The sequence below is a fragment of the Aotus nancymaae genome, unplaced genomic scaffold (genome assembly GCF_030222135.1).
Source record: "Aotus nancymaae isolate 86718 unplaced genomic scaffold, 86718_ANA_hifiasm-v0.15.2.pri h1tg000032l_0, whole genome shotgun sequence".
Taxonomy (NCBI): domain Eukaryota; kingdom Metazoa; phylum Chordata; class Mammalia; order Primates; family Aotidae; genus Aotus; species Aotus nancymaae.
Window position 1 is genome coordinate 261,048 of NW_026988445.1, and position 17,385 is coordinate 278,432.

Consider the following 17,385-nt stretch of genomic DNA (forward strand, 5'->3'; position numbering starts at 1 on the left):
TTCAGCTTGCGGCAGGAGCAACACCAAATAGTCACCAAGAAGTGTAGGTGGGAAGTGAGAATGGAGACCTTTCTCACGCTGATTCTGGAGGAAGAGAGCAAAGATCTAACATCATTAGATCTTTGGGCTGTCTCTACAGCCCATTCCCTGTGAATACTTGATAGTGACTTTACTTATGCTATATGTTGGCTTCCAGGGTTACTCCATCATAAAGTCAGAGTTGACATTGTCAAGAGAGACATTATCCTCAAAGTGTCTTTACCTTAGAAGCAACCACAATAAAAACAGTGAGGAATTGTGTTTCCAGGTGCTGCTCAAGCAAGCGTCTCCAAATTTTGAGTGCAATCCTTTAATGGAAAAACCAGTGCCTGCTAACCTGGGGCAAATAAAGATTGTCTTACCTCTCAGTTGCCTCCTGGTATGCAACATAGGAAGATGGAAGAGATAAGTCTAATGGAATAAAAGAGTCTGGTTCCACACTTTGGGATGAAAAGAAGGACGAGCTGTTAAGTACTTCTTTCTGTTTCTGTGGCCAGACCTGTCCGGCCCAGGCCTACACCATCATGCTTAGCAATTATGTGAGCATTTCCTAATAAGGTTTCCATTCCTTTCCTCTTCAATCTATTTTACACAGTACTTTCCAATTAATATTCCCATGCATCATTATTCACATGCTGCTCTGGCTCAGGAACTCCCAGTACCTGCCCATTACCTGAAGAATAAAGTACAATATTTTATCCAGGTATTTAAAATATTCTGCATGTGACCATAACTTGTCTATCCAAAGTGATTTCTCATGACCCCTCAATACAAGCTCTCCAAGTCCAATTATCCTCAGTGATTGTTCCAAGTTATCCAATGGCTCTGTGTCTTCGTTTTCTCAATGGGGAACAAATTAATAACCTATCTCACTGGGTTGCTGTGAATCAGATGAGTTGATACATACAGGATGCTTAGGACAATGCCTGGCACATGGAAAGGACTTATAATGGGTTGAATAACAGCCTCCAAATAGATATGTCTGTGTCCTAATTTCTGAAATCTGTCAATGTTACCTTATTTGGGAAGAGACTTTTGCAGATGTAATTCAGCATCTTAAGATGAAGCACTCATCCTGGATGATCTAGGTGGGCCCTAAATTCAATAAAAAGTGCCCTCATAAGAGAGTTACAAAGGGGAGATTAGACCAACAGAAGAGAAGACCGTGTGAAGATTGGGGCAGAGATGGCAGTGAGACAGCCACAAACCAAGGAATGCTGCCACCAGTCAACAGAAGTTGGAAGAGTCAAGAAAGGATTCTTCCCTATGCCTCTGGAGGGAGCAGGGCCCAGCCAACACCTTGAATTTAGACTTCTGGCCTCCAGGACTTCAAGGCGATAAATTTCTGCTGTTTTAAGCTGTCAATTTTGGAGTAATTTGTTATGGCCACCACAAGAAACTAATATGGTTTTATAGCTAAATATTTAATAGCTAAATTTTAGCCATTCTTATCAAAGAACCCTGAACATGTGTTTTCCTTTTCCCCACAGCATTTTTATCTCATTGTTCTCCGTAAGTGTTTGCACAGTACCGTGCAGTTTAAAAAGCTGAATAGGCCAGGCGCGGTGGCCCACGCCTGTAATCCAGCACTTTGAGAGGCTGACACAGATGGATCAGCTGAGGTCAGGAGTTCAAGACCAGCTTGGCCAACGTGCCGATACCCCATTTCTACTAAAAATACAAAAATTAGCAGGGCGTGGTGGTGCATATCTGTAATCCCAGCTACTCAGGAGGCTGAGGCAGGAAAATCACTTAAACCTGGAAGGTGGAGGTTGCAGTGAGCCGAGATGGTGACACTGCACTCCAGCCTGGGTGACAAAGTGAGATTCTGTCTCAAAAAAAAAAAAAAGGAAAAAGCTGAATATTTATTGAATGAATGAATGAGTAAATGAGTGAATGAATAAAAACCCTACCGCTACCACTTCTCTTGCTGCCACACATCAACAATAGCTTTTCCTGACTCTTTTATTCCATAAAGTATACTTCTCATTTGCTGCCCTTCAACATATCCCTTTTGTGTGTTTCTCTCCTCGCTCCCCAAAGCTACTTGAGGACAAGGATCATTGCTTTTATCTTTCTGTATCCTCAGGGTCTAGCACATGGCAGTGACTCAAGTCTATGGTAACAATAATAATCTCATTGTCAAAAGTTGTCCACTAATTTGTTCCTCACTCTCTAGTTTCCCCAAGCCCTAGCGTGTGCTGTATCAATGACAGCAGTTTGTTCCTTGAGTGAACTGCCTTTCCCATCTGCCAACGAGCTTTCCAGTTCCAGGAGATTTCAAACATATATTGCAAATGAAAGGTGAGCTTGAACAGGATAATCCTTCTGTTGGGTAGACTTGTGTTGAAATAACTAGGTTACAGGCCCATGTCTGGAGGTCTTTTCCTTACACATATGGAGATGCTGGTTTTCCTGGTGTTTCTCACAGTGGAATTACTCTGTTATTTGTTTACTTATGAGCCTGTTTTCTTTGTGACCCGGGTAACTCCTCATGTTGGTTGTTGAACCGCTAAACTACAGGGAGCCAGCTCTGCTTTGAGCTTCTGTCCGATGACAGTTATTCTCAGGGCTCAATGCGGCACGTTCTTCCCCATCTCCACTCAACTCAGGGTCTTGGGCCAGGTGCAGTGGCTCACACCCATAATCCCAGCACTTTGGCAGGCTGAGGCCAAGCTCAGGAGTTTGAGACCAGTGGGCAACATGGTAAAACACCCTGTGGTACCAGCTACTTGGGAGGCTGAGTTGGGAGGATTGCTTGAGCCGGAGAGGCAGAGGCTGCAGTGAGCCAAGATCATGCCACTGCACTTCAGCCTGGGTGACAGAGCAAAACCCTGTCTCAGCAACAACAACAAATGCTAAATAACTCAGGGTCTGACTACCACTCAGTAATGTGATATCAGACTAACCAAAAAAACCTCAAAACTTATTTGGACATAATTTCAAACTTAGAATAAGTTTCAAGAAACGTCCATATACCCTTTACCTAGATTTACCCATTGTTAGCATTTTACTCCATTTGCTCTAGCTATTTTTGCATTCTCTTTCTCTCTTTTGAACCATATGAGGGTAAGTTAATACATCATGATCCTTCACTTCTTAGTGTGCATTTCATAAAAATAGGAATAGGCCAACTCTGGGAACATTGCCTATGAGTTAGCCCTGCTCCACATGGAGTAGAGAAAAAAATTTAAAAAATAGGAATATTCTCTTACATAACCACAGTAAATTTATCAACCTCACAATTTTACGTCGGCACTGCCTATATTCCAATGTTGTCAGTTGATCTAACAATGTATTTTATAGCATTATCCTCTTCTCCCCACCCCATCACTGAGTCTAGGGTCAGGCTTACATTTGGTTGCCTTATCCATTCTTATCCCTTTTAGCTTTTCTTTGTCTTTTTTTTTTTTCTTTTGAGACAGAGTCTTGCTCGGTTGCTCAGGCTGGAGTGCAGTGGCTCAATCCCAGCTCACTGCAACTTCCACCTCCTGGGTTCCAGCGATCCTCAGCCTCCTGAGTAGCTGGGACTACAGGCATGCACCACCAGGCCCGGCTAATTTTTGTATTTTTAGTAGAGACAGGGTTTCACCATGTTGGCCAGGATGGTCATGAACTCCTGGCCTCAAGTGATCCACTCACCTCGGCCTCCCAAAGTGCTGGAATTACAGGCGTGAGTCCTCACGCCTAGCCCTTTTGTCTTTTATGATGTTGACATTTTTTAAGAATACAGTGTTCCTCACCTCTTTAAAAAAAAATAGAACATTCTTATTTTGCATTCGTCTGATGTTTGTTATGTACTCTTGGCTAGAATATTGCACAGATTAACACTGTGTCCTTCTAAGGATATCATACTGGAGGCACACAAGTTTCATCTGCCCCTTACTGGTAAATGTAAATTTTTATCACCCTGTCAAGGTGTTGCCCTGTTTCTCCATTGTGTAATTAATTTTTTCTCCCTTGAACTAATAAGCAGTCTTAGGGGAGATACTTTTAAGACCATGCAAATAGCTCGTCCTTCAATATTTCTTCCTTTGACTTAGCATCTATTGATGATTCCTGCCTGATTCCATCTTTACTACAGTGATTTCCAAAATGATGACGTTCTGGCTCCCACAGTTCCTCCACATTTGCTAGTCAACTCTCAATATTCTACTGTAAGCAAGAGCCCTCCATTCTCCCCACTTACTGATTTACCTATTACCAGTAAGGACTCACACATGCCTATTTTTTCCAGTGCTTTGTAATTCATTACTGACTTAATTTTGGTGCTTAATTTGTCCCAGATTTGGCCAGTGGGAATGCCTTCAGACTGGCTTTTATGTTAGATAGATATTTAATGGAGGTTTCTGGATTTTGATTGGATGATAAAATACAAGATATTAATAGTTATTCTACGCACTCTAGCATAATAGGCGAGCATGTAGTACAGTGGTTAAGGGTTTGGAATTCAGGTAGATCTGAGATCAATCCTGGCTTTCCTATTTACTAGCATGTTTTGGGTAGATTGCTTATCCTCTCTGTGCCTCAGTTTCCTCATGGTGGTGTGATAATTTTAGAACCTACTTCATAGGGTCTTTATAAGGATTAGGTGAGATAATGTATGTGAACTGCTTCACAGAGTAACTGACAAACACAAATGTGATAGATGTGGGCAAAGGCCATACTTTATTCCTTTATTTACCCTTATTATGGCGTATGTATGGTGTAGGTCATCTCAATTGCTATTGCTGTTTTCTGCTGCTAGCAGCCACCATTGAAAAGTCATCCCAAATTCATATCTACCTGCCCTTTTACAATACTATTTTTTTCTTTTGTAGAGACAGGGGGAGTCTCACTATGTTGTCCAGGCTGGTCTTGAACTCCTGGGCTCAAGCAATCAGCCCACCTTGGCCTCCCAAAGTGTTGGGATTACAGGCATGAGCCACCACATCTGCCCTACAATCCATTTTAATTAATTGAATTGTTGAATGTTGTAGGTCTCAAGGGACCCAGAGATAATTTAGCCTCACTGTTCTTTTGTTGGGCTGCAGAGTATGACTTGAGAGGTTAAATGGCTTGTTGCAGGTCACCCAGGAAAAGTCAGAGCGAGGAGGGTTGCCCAATCTTCCCCTGCACACTTTGCATGCCATATCCTATCTCCACTGCCATCAAGAGCAACGTTCATTTGATTTCTTTTCCCAGTCAAGGGGTAATATTCAGAGCATCAGTGGGAAAGCATCTCATTTTCTGCATGACTCATCCTCATTCCAAGATTAACATGCTCCACTTTCATTCTCTGCCTCCCACTCAGTTTCGCATCCAGCCAGAGCCTTGAGAACCTCCATGCCCAATCTGCCTCCAGCTCCCACCCTGTTCCGTCTCTTCCCCAGCTGTGCTTTTACCTCCTTGCCTTACACTGTCCCACCAACCTCAGATTCCACTGGCCACTTTTGTTGGACTCTGGTTTAAGAAAGACATGTCTTCCTGGAATACCACTCTGATCTATGTTGAAAATAGCATAAAGAAAAGACTTAAGTTACAGCAGATGTACAGGGACAAGTGTTTGTCCAGACACTTCCAACATTCCATTAAGGTCCAAGCATTATAGCAAAAAGCATGCATTTCTGGACATAACTATATTATTTCAACCACTTCAAAAAAAATTAGGGGTTTTTCTGATGTACTAGGATGTTGTTGAACAAATTAAATGTGCCATTGGTTAAGGCTTGTGAGATCTTTTTATTGAGCCAAGATTTTCAGCTTTGTGCTGGTTTGTTGTTGTCACTGTTGTTTCAGACAGAGTCTCACGCTATCGCCCAGACTGGAGTGCAGTGGCGCAATCTCAGCTCACTGCAACCTCTGCCTCCCGGTTCAAGCGATTCTCGTGCCTCAGCCTCCTGAGTAACTGGGATTACAGGCACCCGCTACTATGCTCAGCTGATTTTTGTATTTTTAGTGGAGACGAGTGTTCACCATGTTGGCCAGGCTGGTCTCAAACTCCGGACCTCAGATAATCTGCCTGCTTTGGCCTCCCAAAGTGCTGGGAATTACAGGCGTGAGCCACTGCACCCGGCCTGTATTGTTTTTTTGAAGCATGCTCTGACCTGTATAATTTGATGATGCTTACGTCAAAATGCTAGTAAAATACTGAGATATTGACAGATGGAATGATACGATGTCTGGGATTTGCTTGAAAATAATCCAGGAGGTGGAGAAATGTGGGTGAGGGTATATATAGATAAAGCAAGATTGGTCATAAGTTGATTAAGTGATGAGTACATAGGGTTTCTGTAACTTTCTATATGATTGAAATGATCTGTAATAAAGTTTTTAAATGCTAGTTTAAATTTCATAATTCTCTTATTCCCTCTTGATTATTATTATCTTTTATTGTTTGCTTTTCACTCTGCTTCTCCAAAATCTATCCTTTCTTGAAAGCTAGTTTGCAGCTGGGCATGGTGGCTTACACCTGTAATCCCAGCACTTTGGGAGGCCACAGCGGGCAGATCACTTGAGGCCAGGAGTTCCAGACCACCCTGGCCAACGTGGCAAAACCCCGTGTCTACTAAAAATACAAAAATTAGCTGGGCGTGGTGGCGCATGCCTGTAATCCCAGCTCCTCAGGAGGCTTAGGAAGGAGAATTGCTGGAACCCAGCAGGCAGAGGTTGTAGTGAACTGAGATCACACCATTGCACTCCAGCCTGGGCAACAGAGTGAGATTCAGTCTCCAAAAAAAAAGCCAGTTTGGGTTATGCACTCTCTACTAAGAGTTGCCTGACTAGTTTAATCCACTAATTGCAGAATTTCTGTTGTGTTTAAGGTCTGCTCCATACCACTTGGAATCTAAACATATATTTCTTTGCATCAGCCTCTGGTTGTTTCCTGTTGGTTAGTCTTATGTCCCCCCTAGCCTGGACACTTTTTGAGGGCAGAGATTAAGCCTTATGCTTTGGGACAAGTCCTACACTCACTGGCATCAAGCTGGGCTCAGTAATTTGATGGACATGCTTGTTGGCAGATTGGAAGAGATTTGTTAAAAGTGTTCTGAAGAGTGGTTGATGCAAAGAACAGGCTATAGGTGTGTCATATATACATATATATATATATATTTGAGGTGGAGTCTCTCTGTCACCAGGCTAGAGTGCAGTGGCACTATCTCGTCTCACTATAGTTGTATCATTTTTTTTTCTTTAAAGCCCATCGAAGTTGGGTCTGGTGGCTCACAGCCTGTAATCCCAGCACAAGGTCGAGGTGGGTGGATCACCTGAGGTCAAGGGTTCGAGGCCAGCCTGACAAACATGGTGAAACCCCGTCTCTACTAAAAATACAAAAATTAGCCGGGGGTCGTGGCATGCTCCTGTAGTCCCAGCTACTCAGGAGTCTGAGACAGGAGAATTGCTTGCACCTGGGAGGTAGAGGTTGCAGTGAGTCAAGATTGTACCACTATACTCCAGCCTGGGGGGCCACAACAACGAAAAAGCTCTTCAGCGTAGAGCTTGAAATATCATCTTTTACCTTTAGGGAGAACTGGCTTAAGAGAAATTCTTCTCCCAACGGAAGCATTTCATATTAGGTAGCAATTTAAGAGCAATTGATGCAAATGCCAGTGGATAGTTTACCCCAAAGGAGACTTAACAAAATAAAACTCTGTTCGTGGTAATAATCTTAGAACTCTGTTATCTCCTCCCACTGTACAGTCTAATTGAAGGAGGCAGTAGGGTGGGAAGATATCAAAAAGAAAATGCCAGTTGTTAGTTTTCAAAATTTTGCCTGGGGAGCCACGTAAAAACCATCTCATTTTAGGCTTGTCCATGCTGGTTTAATGCAGGGTGAGAGTCAAGTTCAAAGGGGATCTCATGTAGCCGTAGTTTGCTTATTAGTTTCCTCATATGCAGTGATCTTTCGAAATGCTTAGAACTGCTGCTTTTTCAGACCAGAGGAAGAGTTGGAAAGAGTTCAAAAGAAGCTTCTCCATCTTTCTTCTCCCATCTGGGGAGCACAATGCAATCATCCCTATAACAAGACCTTCTCCCATCGGTAAGTTCTCCTGGGAGGGAGACAACACAGTCTCCCTCTGGATCAGATTCCATTTAAATTATAACTGTTCAGTCGGGGCAACATGGAAAACCCTCTCTCTACAAAAAATACACAAATTAGCCGTGTGTGGTGGCTCATACCTGTGGTCCCAGCTCCTTGGGAGGCTGAGGTGGGAGGATCGCTTGAGCCCAGGAGGCAGAGATTGCAGTGAGCTGAGATTGCTGAGACTGGGCCACTTCCCTGCAGAGTGGGCGACCCTGTCTCTAAATAAATAAATAAAAACTGTCAGAATCAGAAATGATACCTTCCATCAGCCTACCCTAACACTCTTCACCCTGCAGCTCACTATGGTCGTGAATACTGTTGCTCATTACCTTCTGTATTTCTGTCCCATTGACTTATCTCTCAGTCTCTCTTCTCCGGAGAGCGTGGATCAAGGAAATGCAGTTGCAGTTGCCTGGCATGCAGGCAGAGTATAAAAGAGCCAACAATTCAGAAAAGTCTGCCTTTGCCTGCTGCAGTCCCCACAGAGCCTCTCCAAGGGGGTTGTTTAAGACTTCTCAGGAGCCAACTCTTAAATAGAACAAGCAATAGAGAAACACTGTCTCTCCATTAAACACTAGTTGGGAAGGTAGAAAGAGCAACAAAAAGGGTTTGGTGAGACTTAAGGAAGAACTGTGAGGAAGGGAGAACTTGAAGCAAGAGGTTGGAGTCATTGTGAAACCTTTGCCCCCAACTGTTTAGTCTTGGACAGTTTCATTGTTCACCTGCAGTGAAGCAAATGAACCAAATGACCTCTTGAAATCCCTTCCAGCTATAGTGTCCTTTGATTCTAGAATCCCGGCAAGTTTCCCTTCTGCTCTGGTTGTACTCGGAACTCCATGTGAATGACCTTGGCTGGCCTTTAATGGCTGGGTCTAGAATTTCTCAACTGTAAAGCACAGGTGGCTGTAACGGGTGACAAATCCAAGATGCCAGGAAGCTGTAAGACTTGCAGTTGCCAGGTATCTGCTAAATAATGTGGCAGTTTTGAGATGGTTGATAATGGTATGTAGCTCAGCTAATCAAGATAGGCCCAGTGTAGAGAGATTGAACAGAAGTTCTCCAGAGTAGCCAGAGGATGTTTTTCTCTAGGAGAATGCATTTAAGTGTCCTTTTGGGTGTCCTGTGAATAAAGGGCCTACTTTTCCAAAAGAGATTTCTGAGCAGCTTACATGCCATTTCCCCAACACCCTGAAGTGCCTTCTAACTACAGCCTGATTAAACATAAGAACAAGGCTGTACTATTCTCTCTCAACAAATACTTATTTCTTTCTTTATTTTTTTTTTTTTTTTTTTTTGAGATGGAGTCTTGCTCTGTTACCCAGGCTGGAGTACAGTGACACAATCTCGGCTCACTGCAACCTCCACCTCTCCGGTTCAAGCAATTCTCCTCCCTTAGCCTCCTGAGTAGCTGGGCTTACAGGCGTGCTCCACTGCATCTGGCTAATTTTTGTATTTTTAGTAGAGAAGGGGTTTCACCATGTTGGCCAGGCTGGTCTTGAACTCCTGACCTCAAGTTATTCAACCAGCTTGGCCTCCCAAAGTGCTGGGATTACAGGTGAGCCACTGTGCCTGGCCAGCAAATACTTATTTCTTGACTGATGTTATGGGATGTGTCTCCTGCATTCAACAAAACTGTCAAACTCGATAGCTTTGGGGGAAACGACTAGGAAAGGAGAGCAGCAGAGAGTCCCCTCCAGGAAGCTATAGCATAAATGGAGAGCTGGGTTTTGTAAACAAGCAATCACAACCACAAACCACAAGCCATTAAGAGTGCACAGGAACCAGGGAGACGTCTGTAACACATTTCTCTATGTCTGCTATGGTAGAATACACAGACAAGTGGCCTTATCTTTGAAAATGAAGGACAGATGTCTTCACAGCTATGATTCAATGGCAGGTTTACTTGGCAGTGGTATAAATATCTAAGTTGTGTTCCCAAACACAACCTGGAACCACACTCCATTCTTCAAGGTGGGCACTTAAGTAATTGAGGATAACTAGGTGATTAGGGAAAGAATAACTATACCTTTGCATTCCTGCTTGCATGGTAAAAAAGAACACTGGATCAGAGTCTGGAAGCCTGGGACTAGTCCTGGCTCTTTGGCAAATGGTCATTGTCACTTTAGACAAATGACTTTTTCTCTCTGGATCTCAGCTCCCTGTCTACTAGTTAGGGATTAGCCTTAACCAGTGGTTGTTCAGATGCCCGAGCCCCATCTCAGACCAGAGGTGAAAACTGGACAAGTGAAGTCTGTAAAAGCTTCCCAGGAGATCCTGGTGTGCACACAAAAATAAGAACCACTGGAATATGAGGTTGTCAAATTCTGTTCTCTGTTCAATCCTGATTTTCAGGTATGTAGCGAAACTCGATAGTTTCTCACTTATCCCATCTTAGAGCACTCATCTCAGGTGTGGTCTGGGGCTCATTGCTCATTCATGTAGCTGTGCCAGGGAATGTTTAGGCTTGAATTTGAACGTTTTTACTGTATAGTGCTAATGCCAGTGTTCTCAAGCCTTGAATATATTAATAAATAATTAAGATAATTCTATAATCACCAGACATGACCTCATGGGTTACCCTTATTCTAATGGAATCTGCTGAGGATGCTCATTGCCCCTTTTTGGTGATATGATCTATGACCTCAAAAATGCTCTACGAGGAACTTCTGAGACAGCCATCTGGCTGAGCTAGACATGTTAAGGAGGCTTCCACCCACAACTCTTTTTTCATTCTGTGCATTTTCCCTACAAGTGTTCATATACATCTGTGGGTTCAGAATGGTGGTGAAATTAAGGTAGCAATTGGCTAGGGAGCCCAGAAAAGCCCAGTCCCTGTCCTCTGGCCAATAGCCACTCTCCATGAGGTTCTGGAGGGAAAACCATCCTCAGAGAATGACTGACAGCAGAGACTACAACTCTGAGACCTGGGACCCAACCTCCAATGTGGAGCCTATTGGTCTAGGCTGGAGTTCATGCAGAGCCCCTGTGACTTAGGCACAAGGTAGCTTTCTTTCTTTTACACTTTTTTATTAAGTTCACCCTCAAGTCCTGGATCTCACTATGTCCAGTGGAGAAGAAAGTTAGGGCGACAAGAAGAGGGCTAAGAAAAACAGCCAGGGGAATAGGACATTTATGTCACTTCCAGGAGCAGAGCCAGTGCAAACTGTTCGTTTCAGGCCTCCTAAGTGGTGGTGGCTGCAGCCTTTTGGACTCAACAGACAATGGAAGAGTCCAAAGAAAGAATGCCAGAGAGTCAATGAGAGTCCCCACGGATTTAAAAATGCCATCTTTAGCAAAACAAATTAACTCTATTGGATTTCATTTCTAGCTCTCTGTGATGCTTCATTGACCTGTTTAAACCTGTACTGGCATAATACAGGTTTATTTTATTTTTTACTTTACATAAAGTTCACTTTTCGGGGTATTCAGTTCTGAGTTTTGCCAAATGCACCGAGTTGTACAGCCATGCAGCAGTTCCATTACATTCCAAATTTCTTCATGCTGCCCCTTCGAAGGGTTCACTCTCAAACCTCCCGACTCTCTAACCCCAGACAACACTGATCTGTTTCCATCACTATTGTTTTTACCTTTTCCGGAATGTCACAGAAATGGAATCATACAGTGTGCAGGCTTTTGAATCTGCCTTCTTTTACTCAGCATAATACCCTAAGATGCATTCGTATTGCTGCATGTATCAATAGTGTCTTCCTTTTTATTGCTGAGTATCATTTCATGATGTGGACATACCACATGCCCCACACACATACCACATGCCCCACACACATATCACATGCCCCACACACATACCACATGCCCCACACACATATCACATGCCCCACACACATACCACATGCCCCACACACATACCACATGCCCCACACACATACCACATGCCCCACACACATATCACATGCCCCACACACATATCACATGCCCCACACACATATCACATGCCCCACACACATATCACATGCCCCACACACATACCACATGCCCCACACACATACCACATGCCCCACACACATATCACACCTACCAGTTTATTCATTTCCCAATTGAGGGATATTTGAGTTGTTTTCAGCTTTTGGATGCTAAGGATAAAGCTGCTATAAACGTTTGGTTTTTGGGTGAGCACAGATCATCATTTCTCTTGAATAAATATCTAGGAGTGGGTTTGCAGTGTCACACTTTTACTTACCACACATATGTGAATATTTATAATATATATTAATACACGGACAGAGAAGTGATTATCTCATTACCTTTTTAGTCTTCTTGTTCTTCCTATTCTCCTCCTTCTCCTTTTTATCTGAAGATATTAACTGAAGATATTAACTGAAGTTGCATTAATTTTTTATTTTATTTTTTTTGAGACAGGGTCTCACTTTTTCACCAGGCTGGAGTGCAGTGATGCAATCACTGTTTACTGCAGCCTCAACCTCAGGCGATCCTCTCACCTCAGCCTTCTGGGTAGCTGAGACTACAGGTGTGTGCCACCATGCCTGGGTAATTTTTTTGTATTTTTAGTAGAGACAGGGTTTCACCATGTAGGCCAGGCTGGTCTTGAACTCCTAGGCTCAAGCTATCTGCCCACCTTGTCCTCCCAAAGTGCTGAGATTACAGGCGTGAGCTACCATGCCAGGCCCATTAAATTTATTGATTAATTTGTGTAGAGAGCCACCACTTTAAAGTCCTGATACCGCCAGGCACGGTGGCTCAAGACTGGTCAGGAGTTTGAGACCAGCCTGACCAACATGGAGAAACCACATCTCTACTAAAAATACAAAATTAGCCGGGCGTGGTGGCACATGCCTGTAATCCCAGCTACTCAGGAGGCTGAGGCAGGAGAATTGCTTGAACCCAGGAGGCGGAGGTTGTAGTGAGCTGAGATCGTGCCGTTGCACTCTAGCCTGGGCAACAAAGTGAAACTTCGCCTCAAAAAAAAAAAAAAAAAAGAAAGTCCTGATACCATTCATCTAGACGATAAATTCCTGAAACTAAACCATGAGCAACCCCAATGTCTGATGAACAATTTGGGATTTTTCTAATCGTTCCACTGTTACAGAGAAGAACAGGCATCTTTTGCTTTGATTTATGTACTACCAAGTGATTTCTCATCCCGTGAGCACACTGGAATTTCTAGGCTTGAAGGATCGTGGAGAACTCCCCAGGGTCCTTGCCTGGAGACAAGATAAGATTTTTGGTAGATGAGGAACATACTCTCACCAACGTCTTTCAATAGCTACTTCAAATATCTATCAGTCTGTACCATCTGCGTGTCTAACCAATAATTCTCTTGTTGCATTTTAAACACATTTCCTCCTAGCCTTTTCTGTGAAATGACACTAGCAAACTCTTGCAAAACTAGAACTACTTGTTCAAAGCCAGCCCTGAGTATGGTGCTTTCATAAAGGTAGGCAATTCCAATTATGTTGTTTATCCACTTAAGCACACTGAGTCTCGGCTACCTTGGGGACTTTCTTTTAATTTGTTTTCTCCTTTCGTTAATTGGATAAGCTAAGTGAAATGAGGTGCCTCTTATGGAAGTGACTGCAAAGAGGAAGTCACTGCAAATTCATCAATGTGGTGTTCTCCAGGACTTATTAATGGCAAAGGGATACAGAGAAAAATCTACACTGTCTGCTCTTTTATCCTGACAAAAACTTAGCTGCTACTCCATGCCCCGAATCAGGAAAGAGCCAATTTCTTTTAAGGGCTCACATCATTTTAATCTAACCCTAGTTTTCAGCATACATGGCATTGATCCACAGTATGGTTTTCAAATAGGAAATTTATTCAGTCATGTGTGCTTTTTCATTCCACTTTTATTGAGCACCTACTATGAAGAGATCACTCAGTATGTGATGAGATCTGTCAGTCCTTGACATTAATGTTATTATAATTGGTTAGAAATTACAGTTTGGAGATTAAGAATGAAAGCTCTGAAGGGAAGCCAAAGCTGGATTCAGGTTTTATGGGGACTTCAGCTAACATAGTTGGCACAGGCCTCTTCAAGAAAAAGAATTTTAAGCTGGGCGTGGTGGCTGATGCCTATAATCCCAGCACTTTGGGAGGCCAAGGCGGGTGGATCACCTGAGGTCAGGAGTTTGAGACCAGCCTGACCAACATGGAGAAACCACATCTCTACTAAAAATACAAAATTAGGTGGGCATGGTGATGCACGCCTGTAATCTCAGCTACTCAGGAGGCTGAGACAGGAGACTTGCTTGAACCTGGGAGGTGGAGGTTGCGGTGAGCCGAGATCATGCCATTGCACTCCGGCCTGGGCAATGAAACAAGAGTGAAACTCCAACTCAAAAAAAAAAAAAGAATTTAAAAAATTACACACACAAAATTAGGCACAGGGCCTTGCCAAGGGCCATGTAAGTGGAGGATCCTGAAACCTCAGCTCATTCATCTCTCAGAAAATGCCCTCTGAGCCAGGTACACTGTGGTTTAAATCCCAGCAATGTGACCTTGGGCAAGTGACTCAACTGCTCTCGGCTTGGTGTCCTCATCTGCAAGATGAGAAAATGAGGAGACAATAAAATACATCTCATAATGATATTGTGAGGGCTCCAAAGATGAGGACACAAAGCACTGAGCCCTGCATTTAGCCTGACTGTAATAGATGCACAATAAATGGTAGCTATTATTAGGAATGCCATTACTATTATGAGCTTTCACCCAATAGGATTGCTTAATCAGAAAATCTAGCTTCCAGAGCAGAATCTAGGGAAGAGAGAGAATGAAGTCCGAGTTTACACATTCTTGCTAGTCTAGCTTGTGTATGTGATACACACGTGATGTGCCCGTGAAGCTGAGCACCACTGCACTACAACTGCACCACATACAGGGCACGCAAGCACACTGCCTGCTGCATTAAATGTCTCCTTGCCCTGAGAACTGATTCATTATGAGGTCATAAAGCAATTATCTTCAAAACACTATATTAATATCTGATTGTGCAATTAAACCAGACCTGTTTAGCTTTGCCTTCCTTGAGCAAACCGTGTTCATTCAGCATAAGTGAGAAGGGTAATTACAAACTAGTCAAATTTTTTTTAAATGTGCAAGGAGTGGATGGGTGATAATAAAACAAGAAAGACCATTTGGAAACTATTAAATTACTTCCTTTGCATTTGCACAGCAAATTCCTCTGGTTTTGATGCCATGACATTCCTGTAAAGTAGGTAAACATGTTTCCATATTATCAGTTTACAGATTTTTAACTTGGCCTTTTTTTTTTCTGCCTGGGAGACAGGCTCTTGCTCTGTCACCCAGGCTAGAGTACAGTGGCTCGATCATGGCTCACTGAGGCCTCAATATCCCAGGCTCAAGCAATTCTCCTGCCTCAGCCTACCAAGTAGCTGGTACTACAGGCATGCACCACTGCACCTGGTTAGTTTTTGTATTTTTTTTTAGAGACGCAGTTTCACCATGTTGCCAAGACTGGTCTTGAACTCCTGGGCTCAAGTGATCTGCCGGCCTTGGCCTCCCAAAGTGTTAGAATTATAGGCATAAGCTACCATGCCCGACCTCTAGCCTTTCTTATTTTCTGTCTTTTTTTTTTTCTTTTCAATCCCAGCAATCAATCAAAAAAAAAAAAGGCGATTCTTCTCTATCTCATAGGGCTTGAGAGTCAGGTTCTCACTCATGTTTCCCTCTGAGAGAAGAGGACAGAGAAATTGAAAAATATATTGATAAGCAACTTATCAGAGCAGACAAGTTATCAGAGCATGGCTTCTTTCTCCCTTTGAAATTTTCTTTTTGAAATCTTGTGGATTTTGAAGCCTGAGCAGTCTGAAAGTCTGACAAACAAACAAAATGTAATTATGCTTCAGTTAGCTAGGATCAGTGGTAGCGCCAATAAATGATTGAGAGGGGGCAAAGATTTAATTTCCCCACGATTTCCAATAGCCACCTCTAGCTATGCCAAATAGCCATGCAATCCAAGCAGAAACAGCATGCTTGCTGCGTAAACATGACTTCAAGACAAAACTCCACACTGCCTTCCTAACAGATTGCCAGCCCTTAGGCCCCTCCTGTATAGAAATTCTGACTAGCAAAGCAGACTCGAATGTTCTGGTAATAGAAGTTAATTGAATTATCTGAGGGCTGATCAGAAAAACTTATCTGTTGCAATCTTTCTAGTAGAAACCCATTCTTAAGATGTATATGTTCAGTTCTTGCCTTAGTAGACAGAATGCCCGTAACGAAAACTTGCATGATTCAAAATCTTGTAGCACCTCACAGCCATCATCGAGAATCGTTAACACGAAGTATTGCCTGGATTTACTCATTTACCATTTCTTTCACCCAACTGTGAGTTCAGTAAATATTTGTTGAATGGAATTGAGGGAAGCCCCAAAGGGAGAAGAAGGTGCTGGAAGCCCTACTAGAATCCAGACTGAAATCAGGGCCAAATCTCACAGCCCAGCACAATGGGCCGTGCAGAGGGAGCATTTGATAAATGTCTACTAGTGTAATTAACTAGTGAGAGGGGCTGGAGCAAAGACAGTGTCGAACCAGTTCACCAATTTGCTCTAGGCTTGTCTTTATCTATGTAAGGGTAACCGATGCGAAGCAATACATTACTTAAACATGATAAAAAAACAAAAAAACGAAAAAAACCTCCCTGTTCCATTGCTGTTATTTTATGAGCTTTCCAAGCATTCCTTACTATGTAGGTTCATTAAACATCATTATTCTTTTGGAATGGATATTGTTTTGTAGAAATCTTCACATTCAATAACCTCCAAAGATGTCTCACATGCTTAAAAAAGACAATAGGAGTGAGTTAGACAGAGAAGTGCGTGAAATAGCGGATGCATTCATCAAATGTCTTGCGCATCGGCTGTGTGCCAAGCTCTGAGGATTCACGAGTGAGCAAAACAAAAGTGGTCCCCATCCTACAGAGCTACACATGAACATAATAGAAACATAATTACAATCTGGAACTAGGTTCCAATAGGGACACGAGCCAGGGTGGGGGCACCTAATTCAGTTTCGGAGGACAGGGAAGTGCTCTTTAGGGAACGACATGAAGTGAAACATATGTAAGAAAAGGCAACAAATACGGAAACTGTTCCCCACAGAGGGATCAGCAGAGAAGACCATGAAGAAGAGAGAAATCTGGTACCTTTTAGGAACTTTGCAAAGCGGAGACAAAAAGCTGGGTGAGGCAGGGCCTTGTAGTTAAATCTCTGGTCTGACATTGATCATAAGGGAAGGGTCACATGAAACTGACAATGAAAGACTCCCATGGCCTTTCAGCATTC